The 7,500-nt window shown below is 55.7% G+C and overlaps 1 protein-coding gene across 1 annotated transcript in view; it reads left to right on the forward strand.

Annotated features, from left to right (window-relative positions):
* Positions 1–7,500, forward strand: part of LOC306992660 (uncharacterized protein) — a 29,156-nt gene that overhangs the window by 9,629 nt on the left and 12,027 nt on the right. The window lies entirely within an intron of this gene.

The following is a 7,500-nucleotide window of genomic DNA, read 5'->3' on the forward strand; positions in this document are numbered from 1 at the left end:
AAGCGCAGCGGATTCAGAGCGAGGTGTGTGTGTGTGTGTGTGTGTGAAGGAAGCGCAGCGGATCCAGAGCGAGGTGTGTGTGTGTGTGTGTGTGTGAAGGAAGCGCAGCGGATCCAGAGCGAGGTGTGTGTGTGTGTGAAGGAAGCGCAGCGGATCCAGAGCGAGGTGTGTGTGTGTGAGTGTGTGAAGGAAGCGCAGCGGATCCAGAGCGAGGTGTGTGTGTGTGTGTGTGAAGGAAGCGCAGCGGATCCAGAACGAGGTGTGTGTGTTTGTGTGTGTGAAGGAAGCGCAGCGGATCCAGAGCGAGGTGTGTGTGTTTGTGTGTGTGAAGGAAGCGCAGCGGATCCAGAGCGAGGTGTGTGTGTGTGAAGGAAGCACAACGGATCCAGAACGAGGTGTGTGTGTGTGTGAAGGAAGCGCAGCGGATCCAGAGCGAGGTGTGTGTGTGTGTATGTGTGAAGGAAGCGCAGCGGATCCAGAGCGAGGTGTGTGTGTTTGTGTGTGTGAAGGAAGCACAGCGGATCCAGAACGAGGTGTGTGTGTGTGTGTGTGAAGGAAGCGCAGCGGATCCAGAGCGAGGTGTGTGTGTGTGTGTGTGTGAAGGAAGCGCAGCGGATCCAGAGCGAGGTGTGTGTGTGTGTGTGTGTGTGTGAAGGAAGCGCAGCGGATCCAGAGTGAGGTGTGTGTGTGTGAAGGAAGCGCAGCGGATCCAGAGCGAGGTGTGTGTGTTTGTGTGAAGGAAGCGCAGCGGATCCAGAGCGAGGTGTGTGTGTGTGTGTGTGTGTGTGTGTGTGTGTGTGTGTGAAGGAAGCGCAGCGGATCCAGAGCGAGGTGTGTGTGTGTGTGTGTGTGTGAAGGAAGCGCAGCGGATCCAGAGCGAGGTGTGTGTGTGTGTGAAGGAAGCGCAGCGGATCCAGAGCGAGGTGTGTGTGTGTGAGTGTGTGAAGGAAGCGCAGCGGATCCAGAGCGAGGTGTGTGTTTGTGTGTGTGAAGGAAGCGCAGCGGATCCAGAGCGAGGTGTGTGTGTGTGTGTGTGTGAAGGAAGCGCAACGGATCCAGAATGAGGTGTGTGTGTGTGTGTGTGTGTGTGTGTGTGTGAAGGAAGCGCAGCGAATCCAGAGCGAGGTTTGTGTGTGTGTGAAGGAAGCGCAGCGAATCCAGAGCGAGGTTTGTGTGTGTGAAGGAAGCGCAGCGAATCCAGAGCGAGGTTTGTGTGTGTGAAGGAAGCGCAGCGAATCCAGAGCGAGGTTTGTGTGTGTGAAGGAAGCGCAGCGAATCCAGAGCGAGGTTTGTGTGTGTGAAGGAAGCGCAGCGAATCCAGAGCGAGGTTTGTGTGTGTGAAGGAAGCGCAGCGAATCCAGAGCGACGTTTGTGTGTGTGAAGGAAGCGCAGCGAATCCAGAGCGAGGTGTGTGTGTGTGTGTGAAGGAAGCGCAGCGGATCCAGAACGAGGTGTGTGTGTGTTTGTGTGTGTGAAGGAAGCGCAGCGGATCCAGAACGAGGTGTGTGTGTGTGTATGTGTGAAGGAAGCGCAGCGGATCCAGAGCGAGGTGTGTGTGTGTGAAGGAAGCACAGCGGATCCAGAACGAGGTGTGTGTGTGTGTGAAGGAAGCGCAGCGGATCCAGAGCGAGGTGTGTGTGTTTGTGTGTGTGAAGGAAGCACAGCGGATCCAGAACGAGGTGTGTGTGTGTGTGTGAAGGAAGCGCAGCGGATCCAGAGCGAGGTGTGTGTGTGTGTGAAGGAAGCGCAGCGGATCCAGAGCGAGGTGTGTGTGTGTGTGAAGGAAGCGCAGCGGATCCAGAGCGAGGTGTTTGTGTGTGTGAAGGAAGCGCAGCAGATCCAGAGCGAGGTGTGTGTGTGTGTGTGTGTGTGTGTGTGTGTGAAGGAAGCGCAACGGATCCAGAATGAGGTGTGTGTGTGTGTGTGTGTGTGTGTGTGAAGGAAGCGCAGCGAATCCAGAGCGAGGTTTGTGTGTGTGAAGGAAGCGCAGCGGATCCAGAACGAGGTGTGTGTGTGTGTATGTGTGAAGGAAGCGCAGCGGATCCAGAGCGAGGTGTGTGTGTGTGAAGGAAGCACAGCGGATCCAGAACGAGGTGTGTGTGTGTGTGAAGGAAGCGCAGCGAATCCAGAGCGAGGTTTGTGTGTGTGAAGGAAGCACAGCGGATCCAGAGCGAGGTGTGTGTGTGTGTGAAGGAAGCGCAACGGATCCAGAATGAGGTGTGTGTGTGTGTGTGTGTGTGTGTGTGTGTGTGTGAAGGAAGCGCAGCGAATCCAGAGCGAGGTTTGTGTGTGTGAAGGAAGCGCAGCGGATCCAGAACGAGGTGTGTGTGTGTGTATGTGTGAAGGAAGCACAGCGGATCCAGAGCGAGGTGTGTGTGTGTGTGTGTGTGTGTGTGTGAAGGAAGCGCAGCGGATCCAGAACGAGGTGTGTGTGTGTGTGTGTGAAGGAAGCACAGCGGATCCAGAACGAGGTGTGTGTGTGTGTGTGTGTGAAGGAAGCGCAGCGGATCCAGAGCGAGGTGTGTGTGTGTTTGTGTGTGTGAAGGAAGCACAGCGGATCCAGAACGAGGTGTGTGTGTGTGTATGTGTGAAGGAAGCGCAGCGGATCCAGAGCGAGGTGTGTGTGTGTTTGTGTGTGTGAAGGAAGCACAGCGGATCCAGAACGAGGTGTGTGTGTGTGTGTGTGTGAAGGAAGCGCAGCGGATCCACAGCGAGATGTGTGTGTGTGTGTGTGTGTGTGTGTGTGTGTGTGTGTGTGTGAAGGAAGCGCAGCGGATCCAGAACGAGGTGTGTGTGTGTGTGTGTGTGAAGGAAGCGCAGCGGATCCAGAGCGAGGTGTGTGTGTGTGTGTGTGTGTGAAGGAAGCGCAGCGGATCCAGAGCGAGGTGTGTGTGTGTGTGAAGGAAGCGCAGCGGATCCAGAGCGAGGTGTGTGTGTGTGAGTGTGTGAAGGAAGCGCAGCGGATCCAGAGCGAGGTGTGTGTGTGTGTGTGTGAAGGAAGCGCAGCGGATCCAGAACGAGGTGTGTGTGTTTGTGTGTGTGAAGGAAGCGCAGCGGATCCAGAGCGAGGTGTGTGTGTTTGTGTGTGTGAAGGAAGCGCAGCGGATCCAGAGCGAGGTGTGTGTGTGTGAAGGAAGCACAACGGATCCAGAACGAGGTGTGTGTGTGTGTGAAGGAAGCGCAGCGGATCCAGAGCGAGGTGTGTGTGTGTGTATGTGTGAAGGAAGCGCAGCGGATCCAGAGCGAGGTGTGTGTGTTTGTGTGTGTGAAGGAAGCACAGCGGATCCAGAACGAGGTGTGTGTGTGTGTGTGAAGGAAGCGCAGCGGATCCAGAGCGAGGTGTGTGTGTGTGTGTGTGTGAAGGAAGCGCAGCGGATCCAGAGCGAGGTGTGTGTGTGTGTGTGTGTGTGTGAAGGAAGCGCAGCGGATCCAGAGTGAGGTGTGTGTGTGTGAAGGAAGCGCAGCGGATCCAGAGCGAGGTGTGTGTGTTTGTGTGAAGGAAGCGCAGCGGATCCAGAGCGAGGTGTGTGTGTGTGTGTGTGTGTGTGTGTGTGTGTGTGTGTGTGTGAAGGAAGCGCAGCGGATCCAGAGCGAGGTGTGTGTGTGTGTGTGTGTGTGAAGGAAGCGCAGCGGATCCAGAGCGAGGTGTGTGTGTGTGTGAAGGAAGCGCAGCGGATCCAGAGCGAGGTGTGTGTGTGTGAGTGTGTGAAGGAAGCGCAGCGGATCCAGAGCGAGGTGTGTGTTTGTGTGTGTGAAGGAAGCGCAGCGGATCCAGAGCGAGGTGTGTGTGTGTGTGTGTGTGAAGGAAGCGCAACGGATCCAGAATGAGGTGTGTGTGTGTGTGTGTGTGTGTGTGTGTGTGAAGGAAGCGCAGCGAATCCAGAGCGAGGTTTGTGTGTGTGTGAAGGAAGCGCAGCGAATCCAGAGCGAGGTTTGTGTGTGTGAAGGAAGCGCAGCGAATCCAGAGCGAGGTTTGTGTGTGTGAAGGAAGCGCAGCGAATCCAGAGCGAGGTTTGTGTGTGTGAAGGAAGCGCAGCGAATCCAGAGCGAGGTTTGTGTGTGTGAAGGAAGCGCAGCGAATCCAGAGCGAGGTTTGTGTGTGTGAAGGAAGCGCAGCGAATCCAGAGCGAGGTTTGTGTGTGTGAAGGAAGCGCAGCGAATCCAGAGCGAGGTGTGTGTGTGTGTGTGTGTGTGAAGGAAGCGCAGCGGATCCAGAACGAGGTGTGTGTGTGTTTGTGTGTGTGAAGGAAGCGCAGCGGATCCAGAACGAGGTGTGTGTGTGTGTATGTGTGAAGGAAGCGCAGCGGATCCAGAGCGAGGTGTGTGTGTGTGAAGGAAGCACAGCGGATCCAAAACGAGGTGTGTGTGTGTGTGAAGGAAGCGCAGCGGATCCAGAGCGAGGTGTGTGTGTTTGTGTGTGTGAAGGAAGCGCAGCGGATCCAGAGCGAGGTGTGTGTGTGTGAAGGAAGCACAGCGGATCCAGAACGAGGTGTGTGTGTGTGTGAAGGAAGCGCAGCGGATCCAGAGCGAGGTGTGTGTGTTTGTGTGTGTGAAGGAAGCACAGCGGATCCAGAACGAGGTGTGTGTGTGTGTGAAGGAAGCGCAGCGGATCCAGAGCGAGGTGTGTGTGTGTGTGAAGGAAGCGCAGCGGATCCAGAGCGAGGTGTGTGTGTGTGTGAAGGAAGCGCAGCGGATCCAGAGCGAGGTGTTTGTGTGTGTGAAGGAAGCGCAGCAGATCCAGAGCGAGGTGTGTGTGTGTGTGTGTGTGTGTGTGTGTGAAGGAAGCGCAACGGATCCAGAATGAGGTGTGTGTGTGTGTGTGTGTGTGTGTGTGAAGGAAGCGCAGCGAATCCAGAGCGAGGTTTGTGTGTGTGAAGGAAGCGCAGCGGATCCAGAACGAGGTGTGTGTGTGTGTATGTGTGAAGGAAGCGCAGCGGATCCAGAGCGAGGTGTGTGTGTGTGAAGGAAGCACAGCGGATCCAGAACGAGGTGTGTGTGTGTGTGAAGGAAGCGCAGCGAATCCAGAGCGAGGTTTGTGTGTGTGAAGGAAGCACAGCGGATCCAGAGCGAGGTGTGTGTGTGTGTGAAGGAAGCGCAACGGATCCAGAATGAGGTGTGTGTGTGTGTGTGTGTGTGTGTGAAGGAAGCGCAGCGAATCCAGAGCGAGGTTTGTGTGTGTGAAGGAAGCGCAGCGGATCCAGAACGAGGTGTGTGTGTGTGTATGTGTGAAGGAAGCACAGCGGATCCAGAGCGAGGTGTGTGTGTGTTTGTGTGTGTGAAGGAAGCGCAGCGGATCCAGAACGAGGTGTGTGTGTGTGTGTGTGTGAAGGAAGCGCAGCGGATCCAGAGCGAGGTGTGTGTGTGTGTGTGTGTGTGTGAAGGAAGCGCAGCGGATCCAGAACGAGGTGTGTGTGTGTGTGTGTGAAGGAAGCACAGCGGATCCAGAACGAGGTGTGTGTGTGTGTGTGTGTGAAGGAAGCGCAGCGGATCCAGAGCGAGGTGTGTGTGTGTTTGTGTGTGTGAAGGAAGCACAGCGGATCCAGAACGAGGTGTGTGTGTGTGTGTGTGTGAAGGAAGCACAGCGGATCCAGAGCGAGGTGTGTGTGTGTGTATGTGTGAAGGAAGCACAGCGGATCCAGAACGAGGTGTGTGTGTGTGTATGTGTGAAGGAAGCACAGCGGATCCAGAACGAGGTGTGTGTGTGTGTATGTGTGAAGGAAGCGCAGCGGATCCAGAGCGAGGTGTGTGTGTGTTTGTGTGTGTGAAGGAAGCACAGCGGATCCAGAACGAGGTGTGTGTGTTTGTGTGTGTGAAGGAAGCGCAGCGGATCCAGAACGAGGTGTGTGTGTGTGTGTGTGTGTGAAGGAAGCACAGCGGATCCAGAGCGAGGTGTGTGTGTGTTTGTGTGTGTGAAGGAAGCGCAGCGGATCCAGAACGAGGTGTGTGTGTGTGTGTGTGTGAAGGAAGCGCAGCGGATCCAGAGCGAGGTGTGTGTGTGTGTGTGTGTGTGTGTGTGAAGGAAGCGCAGCGGATCCAGAACGAGGTGTGTGTGTGTGTGTGTGAAGGAAGCACAGCGGATCCAGAACGAGGTGTGTGTGTGTGTGTGTGTGAAGGAAGCGCAGCGGATCCAGAGCGAGGTGTGTGTGTGTTTGTGTGTGTGAAGGAAGCACAGCGGATCCAGAACGAGGTGTGTGTGTGTGTATGTGTGAAGGAAGCGCAGCGGATCCAGAGCGAGGTGTGTGTGTGTTTGTGTGTGTGAAGGAAGCACAGCGGATCCAGAACGAGGTGTGTGTGTGTGTGTATGTGTGAAGGAAGCACAGCGGATCCAGAGCGAGGTGTGTGTGTTTGTGTGTGTGAAGGAAGCGCAGCGGATCCAGAACGAGGTGTGTGTGTGTGTGTGTGTGAAGGAAGCACAGCGGATCCAGAGCGAGGTGTGTGTGTGTTTGTGTGTGTGAAGGAAGCGCAGCGGATCCAGAACGAGGTGTGTGTGTGTGTGTGTGTGAAGGAAGCGCAGCGGATCCAGAGCGAGGTGTGTGTGTGTGTGTGTGTGTGTGTGTGAAGGAAGCGCAGCGGATCCAGAACGAGGTGTGTGTGTGTGTGTGTGAAGGAAGCACAGCGGATCCAGAACGAGGTGTGTGTGTGTGTGTGTGTGTGTGTGTGTGTGTGTGTGTGAAGGAAGCGCAGCGGATCCAGAGCGAGGTGTGTGTGTGTTTGTGTGTGTGTGAAGGAAGCGCAGCGGATCCAGAGCGAGGTGTGTGTGTGTGTGTGTGTGTGTGAAGGAAGCGCAGCGGATCCAGAGCGAGGTGTGTGTGTGTTTGTGTGTGTGAAGGAAGCACAGCGGATCCAGAACGAGGTGTGTGTGTGTGTATGTGTGAAGGAAGCGCAGCGGATCCAGAGCGAGGTGTGTGTGTGTTTGTGTGTGTGAAGGAAGCACAGCGGATCCAGAACGAGGTGTGTGTGTGTGTGTGTGTGAAGGAAGCGCAGCGGATCCACAGCGAGATGTGTGTGTGTGTGTGTGTGTGTGTGTGTGTGTGTGTGTGAAGGAAGCGCAGCGGATCCAGAACGAGGTGTGTGTGTGTGTGTGTGTGAAGGAAGCGCAGCGGATCCAGAGCGAGGTGTGTGTGTGTGTGTGTGTGTGTGTGTGTGTGAAGGAAGCGCAGCGGATCCAGAGCGAGGTGTGTGTGTGTGTATGTGTGAAGGAAGCACAGCGGATCCAGAGCGAGGTGTGTGTGTTTGTGTGTGTGAAGGAAGCACAGCGGATCCAGAACGAGGTGTGTGTGTGTTTGTGTGTGTGAAGGAAGCGCAGCGGATCCAGAACGAGGTGTGTGTGTGTGTGTGTGTGAAGGAAGCACAGCGGATCCAGAGCGAGGTGTGTGTGTGTTTGTGTGTGTGAAGGAAGCGCAGCGGATCCAGAACGAGGTGTGTGTGTGTGTGTGTGTGAAGGAAGCGCAGCGGATCCAGAGCGAGGTGTGTGTGTGTGTGTGTGTGTGAAGGAAGCGC

The sequence above is a fragment of the Phoxinus phoxinus genome (genome assembly GCF_949152265.1).
Source record: "Phoxinus phoxinus genome assembly, chromosome: 24".
Taxonomy (NCBI): domain Eukaryota; kingdom Metazoa; phylum Chordata; class Actinopteri; order Cypriniformes; family Leuciscidae; genus Phoxinus; species Phoxinus phoxinus.